Source organism: Phoenix dactylifera, chromosome 5 (assembly GCF_051530095.1).
Source record: "Phoenix dactylifera cultivar Ajwa chromosome 5, Ajwa_hap1_PhDact_Kaust_v1.1, whole genome shotgun sequence".
Taxonomy (NCBI): domain Eukaryota; kingdom Viridiplantae; phylum Streptophyta; class Magnoliopsida; order Arecales; family Arecaceae; genus Phoenix; species Phoenix dactylifera.
In genome coordinates, this window is record NC_143194.1 from 32,940,630 (window position 1) to 32,956,640 (window position 16,011).

The following is a 16,011-nucleotide window of genomic DNA, read 5'->3' on the forward strand; positions in this document are numbered from 1 at the left end:
AAATAAATGGTCTCGTGGTCTTCACTGTTACACAAGAATTTGTGAGGATCTGGGGGGCAGGCTATTAAATAAAAGAGCCAGGCCATGAGTTGAGCAAAGCTAAAATCTCCATAGCCCTGCTCAAAGGAATAAAGACAATATAAATCATTTTGATGAGACAACATTAACAAAAACACCAGGCATGTAACAGTGCTTGGGTAAAGGGTGAGGTCTCGGTGCAATTGTGTTACCGACATGATATATGCTGCTATCCTTCATGAATTGCACTGTTCTTCGTGTTGGATATGATCATTGACTCATTACTCGGAAACTCAAGGAACTGGATATTAAAATCTCCTAAATAAATTATATATAAGGGTTATGTCGGTGATATGCGCATACACTAAGAACAAATAACTAAAAGAATCATGCTGCTATGCCAATTGCATCTAATCTTCTCCATTGTCTAAAAGCGTTAATGGCATCATGTCAATGTTGGAGATTTAGCATCCAGTCCGCCTAACTTGAACCAAGTTCTTCTATTCCAGAAATGATTGAAGTTGGAATTGTAATGGAATAGCAGTGGAACAGAACAAGACTTTTTTTTTTTTTTGAGCTAATAGACAATTGATATTCATCTCTAAGAAAGTAAGATCTTTTTCCTTCAATTAAAAAAAAACAAACAATAACAACACCAACATGCTAAATTCTGGAAAGCGTACCAATGGAGATATTCCCTCATGCTAGGTTCACTTGGACTTGGAGCATCTGGATCTACCATGACCTGCAACACATCAAGTATGAAACTGAAAAAAAAATTAACCACCATCTAAAAATATTAGAGCTACCTTTTATGACATGACAATATTGGATGACTTGTAGCGTTGGGCAATCCCATGTATGAAATGAGCATCACATGGTACATTAGAACCCATGATGCCTTTAACCATTCACTCATTTTGCCTAAAAAATTAACAATTTTTAGGATGTACGTAGATCGATTTCAATCTTTCTCGTAATAACAATTTCAACCATCTGGTGTGAGGCCAGCTTCTGGAAGTCAGGCAAGCTCCATATATAGGAGCGTCTATTATCAACCTACAGTTGGTCCTGCTTCTTCTACAGGATCTGGTTACCTGGTCTGAAACCTTCTAAATCCTGTATAGGTATGGGAAACAAAATATTTCCATAATATTCCAAATAAAAATGATAGGTTTGATGACCACTCAGATCTTCCAAGTGGTGAATTACTCTACCATATTGAGAACTTTAACAGGAGTCAGGCAATCATTTAAGAAAAACAACTTAGTAACACAAAGATCCTTGCAGTATGTCATTTTTTTATGTAATGTCTTCTATGTAACATGCAGCAGTTCAATTGGTTGCAGCCAAAACTTAGTCATATTTGTTGTACGAAGGCAAACTGCAAGTAAGTAACGGGCCCAACAGAGGAACTACTAAGTGGCTTACGAGTGAATACAAGGTTCTGAGATCATTGCCTCCAACCTCAGCCCTCGGTGGCCTGACCACTTCTGATGGCCTGAGTTCTCGTCCGTTAGAAACTTCTCTGGAGCCATATGCAACCCTAAATGAGGTGGTTCTGGTGAAGGGGTCCAGCACATCCCCAACAACCCTAGAGACGACCAGAGCATCCCTTTGTCCACTCATGCTTGCAGCCAAGAGAAGTGGAGTTTGTGGCAAACTACCGATCACACTGGGGTTGGTTGTCTAAAAGGCTGCATGAGTCGATATATATATATATATATATATATATATATATATATATATATATATATATATATATATATATATATATATATTATATGCGAGTACTCTCTGGATATATATCAAAGTATTTATTTGAGGGTATAGATTTTTTGTGGTTCCACCGGTGGAATCTGCTTTCCTTCTCAGTTTCTAGTAGCTATAAAGTGATGAAGTTATCTTCTCCTCCTTTTGAGACGAATTAACTCATGAGGTGGGTATCCTTTCTGGTCTTTGGATTGGTCGGCAGAAGCCGAGCAAAGGCATACTTGACAGTGCTATCAAATCCGATCCTGCCATGTTCTATGCCTTCTGTCTCTCTTCACAGACTTCGTATCCCACTGTGCGAATTCTTGCTAAGCCTTCTATGATGTGTTGAGCATCAACGTGCCCTTGTCTAACTTCATGCTGCCTTAGCCGCCACAAATGCATCAAAATTCCTCTACAACATGGCAAAGGGATGGCAATAAATGAACCAAACATCATTTCACAAAAGAAGCTAGAAAGAAGAAAGGGAAGGTAGTTTGGCTTCCATCCATGAACGAGTGGATTGGGCAAACCCCAATCAGAAACCCTTTAGCCTTCTATTATGTTCAAAGAATGTTAAAATTTAGCAAAGAATCCTTGTTATATGTTCATAGAACTGAGAAGAGGCTGGCATTGAGGACAATTAATCCTCCCTAAGCTATGGATAACCGAATTGAAAATCTATTCTTGAAACTGATGATGTGAGGGAGGCGAGGCCACCGGTGAAACTGATGAGGATGTCACGATTAATTTTTTGTTTTATCCAAATTATTTCCGAGAAAGGATATTGAGATTATAATTGGATTGCTACTTTTACAAGCACAAGTCTCAAGCGAGTATCTACTTGTTGAAAAGATTAGCACAATAAATTTAAATCCTTGTGGAACCTACTTGATATAATAGAAACTCCAGGAGTTAGCCGAGCAAAGCTAGACTCTAGGGTTTGTTTAGTACAGAATAATCATCCCAACATCAAGGGTGATGTGCGTAGATATGACAAGATCATTGCATTTAGTTGCAGCGTAGTGATCCTACGTGGCAATGATCCTAAATTAACTTCACTCCTCAAATCACTACATGACCCAGGAAACTCGTCCTTGTGGTTTGGTATCCAATATCACCTCCAGGACAGTGATCTTGAACTAAAATTTAAAGACAAAAATGCCTCTTAGTCTAGCAAAAAATTTTTGGTAGATTAATATACCTAATATATTGTATCAACAATATATATTATATTATATTGATTTTACATATATTATATTTATAATATATATTATAATATAATATATTATTGGTAACAATCCTTTTTTTTTGGGGGGGGGGGGGGGATGTCGTGGGAGGCCCGGAGTGGCAAGGCCCGATTAGCCAACAGCATGACTGTTGCACGTGATGGAGGAGAAGACTCCGATTGAGAGTCTTCTTCCTCCCCCAATTCCAACAGACTCCGGGAGTCCTAGAACAATCCAAAGACCGGCCAAAAATCTTGAGATTCAATCTATTTAAGGCTCCTTCCTCCTCCTTTTGTGTTTCATTGATGAAAACTCGAGATATCATCGCTGATTCCCAAGCTCTTCTTTTGATTTTTTTTCCCTTCGATTTGTCGCCAAAAAGTGCCGCCAGAACCTCACCGGACTGAGGTGCGTGTCGCTTGCCATCCTCTACTTTTTCTATGTTTATAAGCCATCCTTGCTTGGGTTTGTGCTGACTGGTCACCAGGATCCATCCGAAATAGGGGTGCCCTGTTTCTGCATCTCTTCCTCCCATGTTCACCGTTGCTGGTTGCCGGACTTTGACGAGCCTTGCCATCCCCTAGGAAGCCATGAGCAACTGTGGCTACCGGTTACAAAGATAGCCATGTTTGAAGCTAAGTTTGATTAGGTCTTTGATGATCTTCTTCTTCTCTTCTTTGCGTCGGCCGACCACCGTCGCCGATAGTGCCACGACTAAGGGGCCGCCTATAGCTATCGTCATCGGGGTTGGGCCGACTTGGTGGCCTGCCATGCTCTAATTCGAGATGAGAGGGTGGGATCGGCATTTTTCTATTTGAGAAGAAAGAAGAGTCTTCTATCTTCTTTCTCTCTCCTTTCTCTCTCTTGATTTTTCTTTTTTTGTTTCTCTCTGTTTGCATGATTCTATAGACCCAGTAGGAGCATCTCAGATGTTCTCATTGTAGACCTAAGTTGACCCCAACAGAAGGTTGTGGACCAGTGTTGATGCAATTACCCGTCGCACTAGCCTTACTTCGACTATTGTTGAGCACCGCCAAACTCTATCATCATGAATCCCTATTGTATTACCTGAACCGTCGTCTGATTCTCGTTTCATGATTTGACTAGCTCGATTGTCTAGAGCGGATTGACTCGGATCGTCGAACGCTGCTACCTAGTCGATCATGTTCTTCCTGCACCCCGACTATTGTCAGCTGCCATTGAACCCATAACCGATATTTTCTGATCTATTACTTTTTTTTTGATTGGATATGTGTTTCTTGATCAGATGGATTGAGTTACACTATACAGACTTATTCAAATAATTGGACGCTATCATCTAGCTGGCCTCGTAATTTTTCTATATGAATATATTTTTATGGTCAACCCTGATTTTATATGGGGCTACAGTCATATTAATTGGATATGAAGAAGCCCAACAAGATCTTATACTCTAGTTTCTCTTTCTTTCTGTTGGTATTTTCTCTCTTTAGCTTGATCCGAGAAAATCATTGGTTGTGAGGGCTACTGGATATTCCTAGGATGCTATGTGATGGCAGACCCTTTAGTGAATCAATAGAGGGTTCTGGATTATCGAATATCCTAGGTAATTTTTGATATTGACTTGGTTATGTAGGAGAATAATCTTTTGGACAAAAGAACGTTGAGCAGAATTTTACGCACCTCGGTTCATAGATCGGGGTGTGGGCAGGTGCTTAATCTGTCTAGATTATCAGCAAAGCAGTAAAAATTCTTGTACACTGATCTGCATGAAATAGATATTTTTGTACCTATATATATATGGTATGCTAATGATCGAGATAAATAAGAAGCAAGAATAGTTTTATGATGGTTTTGGTATTAAATGATGTTTTGATCATGTATGCTTGTGATTGATAGTATAATGGATGCATATATGAGTATAACTTATGCTTGCCTAATCGGACTAATGGATATGGGGTTCTGGGCTGACCATATTATATTAATTGCCTCGTCACAGGCAAAAAATGTGACCGTGGTTAGTCTAAAGCCAAAAATAAAAAAGAATTGATGTATGGATGAGAACTTAATTAAAAGGAACACAGACTTTGGGCTTATCTCGTTATTATTGGTTGCTCGGTCACAGGCCAAAAATATGATATTATTGATTGCCCTATCAGAGGTTGGAAATGCGATACTATTAATTACCCTGTCATAAGTTGGAAATGTAATACTATTGATTTTTCTATCACAGGCCGAAAATGTAAAACCACCAGTTGCTCTATTACAAGCCGAAAATGTGAAATTATTGGTTGCCTCATCATAGGCCACAAATATGAAACTATTGGTTGCCTCGTCATAGGTCGGAAATGTAAAACTACTGGTTGGCTCGTCACAGGCCGAAAATATGAAACTACTGGTTGCCCCATCAGAGACCGAAAATGTGAAACTAGTGGTTGCCCTGTCACAAGCCAGAAATGTGAAACTACTAGTTGCTCTGTCACAGGTTGAAAATGTGATACTATTGGTTGTCCCGTCACAGGTTGAAAATGTGAAACCATTGGTTGCCCCACCACAGGCCAAAAATGTGATACTATTAGTTGCCCCATCATAAACCGAAAATGTGAAACTATTAGTTGCTCCGTCACAGGTTGGAAATGTGATATTGTTGGTTGCTCTGTTACGGGCTGAAAACGTGATCAAGATTTAGCCCAAAGTCGAAAAGATAATTGATCTAGATCAAGTCGAAAAGGAATGAAATGAAAAGCATTGAAAATACTATTGAAGAATTATGAGATATTATATGATATATCACTCTTGGGTGCTGGATTTCTATTGATATTTTATGTATATATGTATATTATTTATTCGAGTATTATTAATAGTCGATTTGTGATTTCATGATGTGTGCGACAATTTCTGGCTATTTTCAAACTTATATTATTATGTCGTTTGGATGTGTGGGGATTCTTACTAGGCTGTAAGGTGCACAACCCCTTCCTTTTTTTTTTTTTAGAGTTGCAGGCTACATAGTACATGGCTATGGTTGAGATCACAGGTGGAGAGGATGATTAATTAGATAGAATCACTAATACTGATTGGGTGATCAAATTTTGTAATTGGGCCAACTTTGTTGTTTGGTATGAATTGAGATCATTATTGTTCAATCATATTAAAGTTGTAATATATTTTTAGGCCTAGCATATTCTCTAGGGTAGAGAATATGCGGCTGTATCGCATGCCGGATCCGGGTGCTGGGTTCGGTGCGTGACATTATTAATCATAATACTGTCATATTGTTATTCAATTATAAGTTTATATTATAATACAAATGTATTATTGTACTTTAGATTTATATTTTTAATTATTTGATATATTGCTTCTATTTGCCCTATTTTTTAATCAAAATAAATATTAGTACTAAATTAATAACATATTATAATTATAAATCAACATAATAATTCTACAGTAATAAATAATATATTTTTATAGTGTAAATAATTTATAGGTTCAATAAATATAATAATAATTTATTATAATATATAATTAATAAATATATTTTATGAAATATATGAGAGGTAGTTTTGGTATTATACGGTCGCTAATTGTAGATCTCATGAAATATCAAACAGGTTATTTGTGAATATCAAAAAATCTTTAATTACTGGAGCATAGCATATCAAACATGGTAATCTTAGGTCATTAGAGATCAAATTACCTTGGGATAAGGATCACCGGTGATTTAAGATCACCTTAGTGATCCCATTTGGATCGCTAAATGCTATCTAGGAGTAAAACCCCTAGGATCCATATACTAAATATGCATGGTCATATGAATACAATTGCACAAAAAATTGCGATCAGCTGGGATGTTGTCTTTGACGAAAAATATATATTGAATGTAGGTAGTGATGAAGTCAATAAGCAAGTGGAGGCTTATGCAGATAGAGCTAGATGAAACATCTGCACTCGATAGAGAGGATGATGCATCAACATCTTCTCAGGCTGAGCGATCTAGCAGTATTGATCGAGAGCATCAAACCAACTAGTTTAGCTGCTGGAAGGGAGAAAAGAACCCACAAGCCACCAGTCAATACCGGTACGGTATTTAAGACATGGTTGCTTTTGCATTAGTTTCAGATTGTGGATGTCCATCTTGTTATGATGATGCAGTCAAGAGCCATGATAATGAAACATGGATGCTCGCTATGATAGATGAGATGGAATCTCTACACAAAAACAATACTTGGAAGCTTGTTGAAAAACCAAAGTCAAAAGGTGATTGGTGCAAATAGGTTTGTAAGAAAAGGGAACCTACATCAGAAAATGAAGGCATTAAATATAAAACTTGTTTGGTTGCAAAGGAATAGAAGCAGGAGGAAGGTGTTGACTATAATGAAAATTTTTTCTCCTGTGGTGAGGTATTCTTCTATGCGCATCATATTAGCCATGGGAGCCAAGTTTGACCTAGAGTTGCAGCAGTTTGATATCGAAACAGCATTCCTTCGCGGTGAGTTGGAGGAGGAAATTATTAGGGAGCAACTTGAAGGTTTCAAACAGTAAGAGAAAGAGCATCTGGTATGTAAACTCAAACGATCTCTTTACGGTTTAAAATAATCTTCCAAGAAATGGTATGGAAGGTTTAATTCCTTTATGGTGCATATTGGCCACATGAGAAGCAACTATGATAGTTGCATTTATTCCAAAATGTTTGACGATAATTCTTTCATTGTTCTAATGTTGTATATTGATGATATGTTAATTGCCTCCAATAACATGCATGAGCAAGATCTGTTAAAGTCCAGATTGCGGCTTGATTTTTATATGAAGGATCTAGGTGCTGCTAAAGAGATCCTTGGAATGGAAATCAAGAGGGACAGAAAAGAAGGCAAAATATGAGTGTCACGAAAAAATTATTTGGAGAAGGTGCTAGAGAGGTATAATATGGGCGATGTCAAACTAGTTAGTATTCCTCTAGCAAATCACTTCAATTTGTCTGCTAGACTTTGTCCTACAGATGATGAAGTGAGGGGATGTCCCGCCATGGTTTGCAGTAGGCCAGATATCTTACATACAGTTAGTGTAGTAAGTACATGAGTAATCCAAGAAAAGAGCACTGGAATGTAGTTAGATGGATATTCAAGTACTTGAAAGGTATGACGGATTTCAGTATCTTGTTTCAAAAGCAAGATGGTGTTGGACAAGTTGTGGGATTTGTTGATTCGGATTATGCAGGTGGCTTGGACAAATGAAGGTCTATTACAGGTCGTGTATTTAGTTTTGCTGGTGGGCCTGTTAGCTGGAAAGCTATGCTTTAATGAACTTCCGCTTTATCCACAATTGAAGCGGAGTATATGGCTACAATAGCGGCTGCTAAAGAGGCTTTGTGGTTGACAGGTTTGGTCAATGAATTGGTTTGGAAACAAGAAGATTTGAAGCTCTATTTTGATAGCCAAAGTGCCATACACTTGGCTAAAAATCAAATTTACCATGCTAGAACCTAGCATATTGACGTGAGATTTCATATGAATAGGGAATGGGCTGAGTAAGGTAAGATAAATTTGGTGAAAATTTCTACAGCTAGCAATGCAGCCGATATGTTGACAAAGCCGGTAACTTCGGACAAGTTCAAGCATCGCTTGGACTTGATCAATCTTACACACTATTGAGGTTGATGAAGCATCCCTGAGTGTGGGGATGGGCATCTAGGATTTAGATGTACAGTACAGCTTACAATTTGATATGATCTTCAGGGCGGCTATAACAAAAGCCAAGGTGGAGATTGTTATTTTTTTGTGTCCTTTATTACATCGGTCAGATTGGGTTTTAATCTAACGGTTGTAGGATAGCCTTAAGTTTATTTAGAGTTTTCTTCTATTTGCATGAAAATAGATTGTGAGCCGTCATATTGCTTCTTCGCAGGCTGAGAGATGGAGTTGAGACGGGTGTATAAGAGTTGTAGGGCTTGAATTTGGGATTAAACCTGGGCAAGAATTTTCCTTGTATTTTTCTCAATTTCTCTAATTGTGAAGAAGTTGCATGCTCTGTGGATATATGCAAGTCTTTGTTGAACCACATAAAATTCTGTGCTCTTTTGTGGTCGCCTTGATTTATTTTTCTTGTTATTTTGCTGAAAATATCTGCTGCAAAACTCAACAATAGGATTGTTATTATCAGTTTTCGTACTAGTTTTTGAGGAGTGCAAAGAGTCGAATGCAAAAAAACCTTGATATACACGTGAGGATCTAATCGATCTCAAGTCTTGAGCTATAAAGCTTCAACCTGATCGTCGATATCAATCCTTCTTTCTGTTCCATGGGAGACTAAACCACTTGACACATGATCGAAGCCCTCCCTGAGGACCTGTTACATCGAAGCCCTCCCTGAGGACATGTTACATCCTTACAAGCTTATCTAATTCTTCAATCTCCAAGATGTATATATCCCTTTCATTTCTACTTCTACTCTTCTTGCTTACAAGGGGTTAGTAGTGTTTTGGAGTTAGCAATTCTAGTGTCCTTACTTTGCGTCATCCTGGAGATATTTATTAGTTCTTGGAGTGGTCTCAATCATGTTTTGCAGGTTTCTATCCTAATAAAATGTGTGGCAGCCTCATCCATCGTTTAGCACAAAACTATATTTTTATTGTAGACATAGATGCTCCAAAACCAAGTAATTAGTCTACCAACTGATTTATGACTTTTTTTAAGAAAAAAATAATGATCCGTTGCCCGGTTAAGCATGGCTAATAACGAGTCCGGGAAAGCAAAACGAGAGAAAGGAGAGGGAGAGAGAGATTGCAAGGGCACCAACCATTAGGTACTGCAGGCGACCTTTAACTTATCCGACCCAAACCCTCTACCCGGATGTGGAGGAGGTCAACTGGAGGAAGGCCTTTATTCTTTACAGCCATGGAGGTAGTTTCAGCACTTAACTTTTAGCCTGTCTGAAGGGTAATGGGTTTTGTGAGATAAGGAAAGTTATAGTTTGATGCTAGGTGTTTGACAGAAATAACATTTACATTTGTTTTCTGTTTAAGATAAATTCTGCTATCTTAAGTTGTTATCGCAATTTTGTTGTTTTTTCTTCATGGATACTGATAGAGGATTCGGTGTTGCTGAAGCATAAGCATAGAAAAAAGAGGTGCAGTTTCAACAAATTTTTTCATGAAAATTGGGGATAACTCTTAGTTTGGATTTAAGTTGAAAATCATGCACATCTGGATATCTAGGGATGGTAATAGGATTAGATATGGATCGGATAGATCATTATCTGTACCCACTTCAGAATGCGATGGGATGGATAGAGTTAAACAGAATGGGTTGGGTTAAAATACAAAAATCAATTTTTTTGCATATAAATTATTATTTCTTGAAACTCGGACAAAAAGTTTGTGATAAGTTATATATATCTAAGTTGGGTTCGGAATGAATTTTATATTATCCATATCCGTCCTAGATCTACTGTGGGTGAGGATAAAACCTGCTCTAATGGAGGGTAGATCATATTAGATATTTAATAGAGTGGAGTAGATTGCCATCCCTGAAGGTACCTACAATATAGATTTCTTTTGGTTAAACCTAGTTGACCAGATTGCCGTGCATAGAAGTTCTAACCTCCCAAAATAGCCATTAGACAGAGGATAAATCCCCTTTATGTTCAATCACTTCATTTTCATATATATCATCTCGAAAGCATGATGCTGTCATGGTACTGCAGTCCCAGCGAAGGATTGACAAGACCATGCATGCAACTGTATCTTAGCAATTCTAGCAAGTACACAATAGCTATGACCGGGCAAGAAGCAGCCAAGTACAAGGGTGGGTTCCTGCGGTTCCCGGGTTGTCAGTGACCAGCCTGCACCATCAATAGACAAGCAAACCATTGAAAGAGAGCCTATATAAGAATCGAGAACCAGTGGTCGTTGGAGATCCAAAAAGAGGTAAATTACCAGCGGAGATATTCCCCAAGGTTTGGCTCACTTCAATTTGGAGCATCCGGGTCTAGCGTCACCTAAATATACAAATTTCATAGCTTAAATCCTAGGATTTGATTCTGAACATTAGTTAATTTCCTGGCTTGTTATTCCTTCTTCTGACAACTCGTAATGGAATTTCCACATCCAACTTTTTATGGCCACAACACATACATACTTGTGAACACATTATACAAAGTAAAAACAAATTTAGTATAACATAAAATGATATTATACATGACAAGGATGCCCAATCAGAACTGATTCAGGGGAACATAAAATCAACATACCTTGAAATTGATCAAAACAATAAACATCAACAAATGGGCAGGTATCTCCCGGCAAGGTAGTTTTCAGGAGTACGGGTATACCACTGTCACGCCCCGAACCCGGGGCCCGGGGCGCGAGCAGACGCCGCGCACCTGCAGGGCGGACCCCGCAGGCACGCAAGGCAGATAAATCAGATTCAACATCAATAACTAAACAAAGATAAATTCCAACTTTCAATTCAAATGTCTACATATGCAAATATCAAAGGAAAAGTCCATATCCACTAGCTAACTACATCATGACCACTCCATCCCGTAATCCCTATAATCATATATCATCACCTGCAAAAATATAAATAATAGGAGTGAACTAACAGCTCAGTAGGCGACATCATGCAATAAAGTCATCATATAACATGTCATAATGCATATAAAAGCAGCTAAACTCATAAATCCAAAAATCCACACAATAATCTGTAAACCCGATCCGAGACTCAAAATATCTCAACCGCATGACTACGGCCACATCACCCAGTGGCATGGTTACACCGAAGTGCCAATACAACTCTCCGAAGAGCCGCTCCACTGAGCCAACGCACCACTGTGCCGCACCCCCTGGTGCCAAACTCACGCTCCACTGAGCCGCTCCGAAGAGCAAAACGCACCCCTGTGCCGCCACTATTCTATCACCGGTGGTCGCGGTGTCGGAACTAGTTCCTCAGTACAAGTCGACAGGGCCAACGTATCATCCCATTGGCGGGGCCTAGACTATAGTCACGCGGATTTTAAAAATCAATAAATCAACTTTCCAAATCAAAGTCATAATCATACTCCCAACAGTAAAGCACATAATAATTTATGAAATTAAATATTTAATTCTAATTCTAACACATATTGCCAATAATAAATTAATAAATCAACATATGCAAGATACATGTTAAAATTCTACTTTAAAGCAACGGTCACCTACCTGGGATCGCTTAAAAATTCCTGCCACAGATATCACGAACCCCTGATTAAACATAAATATTAATTATTTAATTAATTAAGAAGCATAATTTAAACTAATTTCAACCCCTTAAACTCCTAAGCTCATAAATCCAAGAATGGGCCCCCAAAATCAAACATATACCCTAAAATCAGAATCCTTTAAACCCAAGTCAATTGTGGCCCAAAACAGATTAGGCCCAATTGAACCAAACCGGATAACAGGTTCAGATCAGATTTCGGGCCCAACCCAAACCAGCCCACAGATCCAATCAGGCCCAACTCAGCCCAACCCAGATTCCCCAACCCAAATTCTTGACTCAGATTCAGACCCTAATCAGAACCCATTCACGGAATAGGTGGAACCGGTTCACAGTTTAGACCCGGTTCAAAGTCTGGTTCACCATTAAGGCACACATTTCAAAGCAAGGAAAAACACCCAGGCCGAATGAAGAAGAAGAAGAAGGAAGAGAAGAAGAAGAAGAAGAAGAAGAAAGGAAAAGGAAGAAGGGGGGGTGGCTGGTGGTTCCGGTCGGCCCTCGGCGGTCGACCGTGGCCCTCGGCGGCGGCGCTCGGCCAGCCGCCGTCGGTCTCCCCACGGTCACAGGCGACGGAAGGGAAGAAGAAGAGAAGAAGGAGAGAGAGAGAGAGGAAGAAAAGGGAGGAAAGAGAGGGAGACCGGGGCTGGAAGTCCGGCCCCCGTTCACCCACCTCCGGCCGAACCCATTTCGGCCGGATTGACCTCGGCCGGCCACCATCGGCCGGCCGAATCCCACAAAAAAAAAATTCCCGAAAACAGGGAAATAAAGCCGGTTGACATCCCTCTTTCTTTTCCCTTTTAAATCCATAAAAAAAAAAAATAGATGGTTGTCTTCCTCACCTCCGGTCGTCGACGATGGATCCCCGGCGGCGTTGGCGGCTCCGGCGGCGACTACGGCTCCGGCGACCGTCTCTAGAAGAGGGAAAAAATGAGGAGGAAAAAAAATGAAATGGGAAAGGATTGGGGTTCTCAGAGAAGAGAGAAAGGGAGAGAGAGAGAGAGAGAGAGAGAGAGAGGGAGAGGGAAGAGGGGGGGGGTGTGCGGAGATCCCGCTGGCCGTTCGGCCGGCGTGGTCGTCGTGGGGACGACCACGATGAACCAACTGAAGTCGGCACTCCTTGCCGACTTCAGTTCGGATCTTCACAACCACAAACAGGACAGAAAACAGAACACGGTGCATATAAATGAGAATTATTATAGAGCTAGAATGACACAAAAAGACACTAGTGACGGAATGACACAAGGTGATTGTGAAAAAGGGAAATAGGTGCTCACGAGGAAGAGGTAAATATTCATGAACTACAAATAAGACAAAAGTTTTACCAATTAAAACAGACACCAGCTGGAAAAAGGCTCCTTTATAGATTAAACAATCCAGGTCACGCCTTATTCTATCTTGCACTAAAATCAGGGGATGTTTGCCCACTCAACCTCAATTTTAAAGTCGAAGATACAGAAGGAGTATAATAATTTATACATTAAACAATGGCCGAAGCAACGCTACAATAATTTCATTGACAGGTTGAAGGGACCCACGACAAAGAAGAAAAATAGCAGAGGATAAAAAAAAATCAAGAACTTGAGGAACCGATGAGAGGGAACAGAGGATAAAACAACAGATGGAATCTTGAGGAACCGACCAAAAGAATATCACCAGCAACCAAATAAAAAAATCAAGAACTTTTCATAACAGAGGAATCTTGAGACAGAGAGTCTGCTCGTATTGCAAAAACTTTATCAAGCATGAAGATTCAAACACCTAAATGAAGAGAAGGGAGGGAAGAACGAAGGAGAGCAGAAACCGCATCAATCTCTCTGACACTAAAGGAGTAAAAACCGTGTCTCTATGCCGTAGCCGCCGCTCAAGAAGGCCTCTTAGAGAGCTAGAGAGGAGGTTCGGACTCCGAAGGAGAGGCGGCCTAAAAATTGAAGATTTGAGAAGCCGTCGATGGTCGAGCCGAAAAGGGAAGGGTCGAAGAATTGAAGAAGCACCGGCGTATGGGAGGAGAGGAGAACTGAAGAAGTCGAGAATGTTCAGCAAAAAAGAAAAGCACGGGCAGAGAAGGAGGGAAGAAATATCCGTTGTTTGTCAATTACCACAGGTTCGTAGGCGCCACCTATCTGTTACCTCACCTCAATCATCTATAACCCGTAGCCTGTCTGTCGTCGGAAACGCACTGTAGCGGCGTAGCCAGGCGGTAGCTCACTGTCCTGCTAGCTTTCAGATGTGAAAACTGTGCAGCAGTGAGATGGACTCATAGGCACTGGGCAGAGTGGGGCCTTTCTTGGGCCGAGGACCTTAGGCGACCGCCTTAGTGGCCAAAGGCTCGAGCCGGCCCTGCCTCTAATGAATAAGCCCACTGCCCACCTTCATGTTCTTGTGTGCCCTTGGAAGCCAAAAGGAATTAAAGAAGATGTAGGCTTTTGATGGGATTTAAGGACCTTGCAAGGGTGGAAAAGGTTCTAGCGGTTGGTCGGCCACTTGTGAAGGCTTGAACTCGCACCCGTTGGTATATCATTATCTGTCCTCCCAAGCAATTCCAAAAGCCAAGGCGACGGCTACTTGGGCCATCCAAGACTTCGCCTGCATCTTGTATGCGAGAAGGGCGACCACCGATCACCATCGGGGTATATTGCGTGCTTGGGCAGCAAATAAGGGAACAAACAAATAGCACCTATTCTGTTAAAAGGCATAGCCTCTATCCACACTTACATTTATTGACCTTAATCTAATCCAACACATCCCAGCCATCTAAACCAAAAGTGATATGAACCTTTGAATCCAATTCAACAAATCCCAACCATCTAAATTCTAAAATACTCATATATATATATATATATATATATATCAATGATTCATTTATTTGGAATGAAGAGGATTCTGAAAACACAAGGAAGAGGAGTTTTTTTTACCCCATGGAGTCAACACCCAATTGGAAGCCAAAGTCCAGCGCGCAGCCCAAGTCAACTGTAGCGCCTTTAGTCTGAACACACGTACGGTTGTTCCATATGGACCAGATGCACCACGGAATCAGTAGCAGTAGCAATGTCCCATACCACCTTGCTTAGTGTTAGAATTCATTGATTAATTAATTATGCCAAATTTAGTCAATCTTATCAAACTTCACTTTGATTGATTTGTAATTGATTGTGCTAAACTAATCGGACCACCAAACTTCGTCAGCCTCCTAGTCTATATAAATGCTGCTCCTGTACATTGAAATAGACATGCAAAAATACATTTTTTTTCTTATTTTCTTATTTTTCTTCTTTTTTTCAAATATTTCAACTTGGTATCAGAACCACCGATCACATAACCTGTTGCCATCCTCTCTTTCACCTTTTTCTGTAGTCACCATCGCTTGTAGATCCTCTATTTCTTTAGCCTCATTTGGGGGGGGGGGGGGGGGGTAGCCAGGGCTCCGGCCTCGGCAGCTTTCAAAGTCCCTTTTCCTCATTGAGATCATGATAAAATCATAACCTTCTTTCTTTATTCTTTTTCTCTTTAATTATTTTTTGCTATTTTTTCATTATTTTGTTTTACTGTGTTTCTTCCCGAGTGCTTCACGTGAGAGGCTAAGAGGGTTTGGGTGTTCACTCTCCCAAACCGAAAACACAACTGTTTTTCTCGCTAGGTTTTTTTTTGTTTCTCCATGAAGGCAGCGGCAACACGCACTAAACTATACCGTCAGAAGTTTGGCGGGTAAACTTGGCAGGCACAGTCTCGCTCCAAACCCAGCAGCAGCGCGCCAAACCGTACCATTAGAAGCTTTGCTAGTAAAC

At 40.1% G+C, this 16,011-nt stretch overlaps 1 long non-coding RNA gene across 1 annotated transcript; it reads right to left on the reverse strand.

The window, feature by feature from the left end:
• Positions 1–11,196: 11,196 nt before the first annotated feature.
• On the reverse strand, positions 11,197–14,496 carry LOC148703566 (uncharacterized). The gene is made up of 3 exons (XR_015987397.2): positions 13,069–14,496; positions 12,172–12,213; positions 11,197–11,543 (listed from the first exon to the last, which is right to left on the reverse strand). It is a non-coding gene; the product is annotated as an uncharacterized LOC148703566 (long non-coding RNA).
• Positions 14,497–16,011: the final 1,515 nt, after the last annotated feature.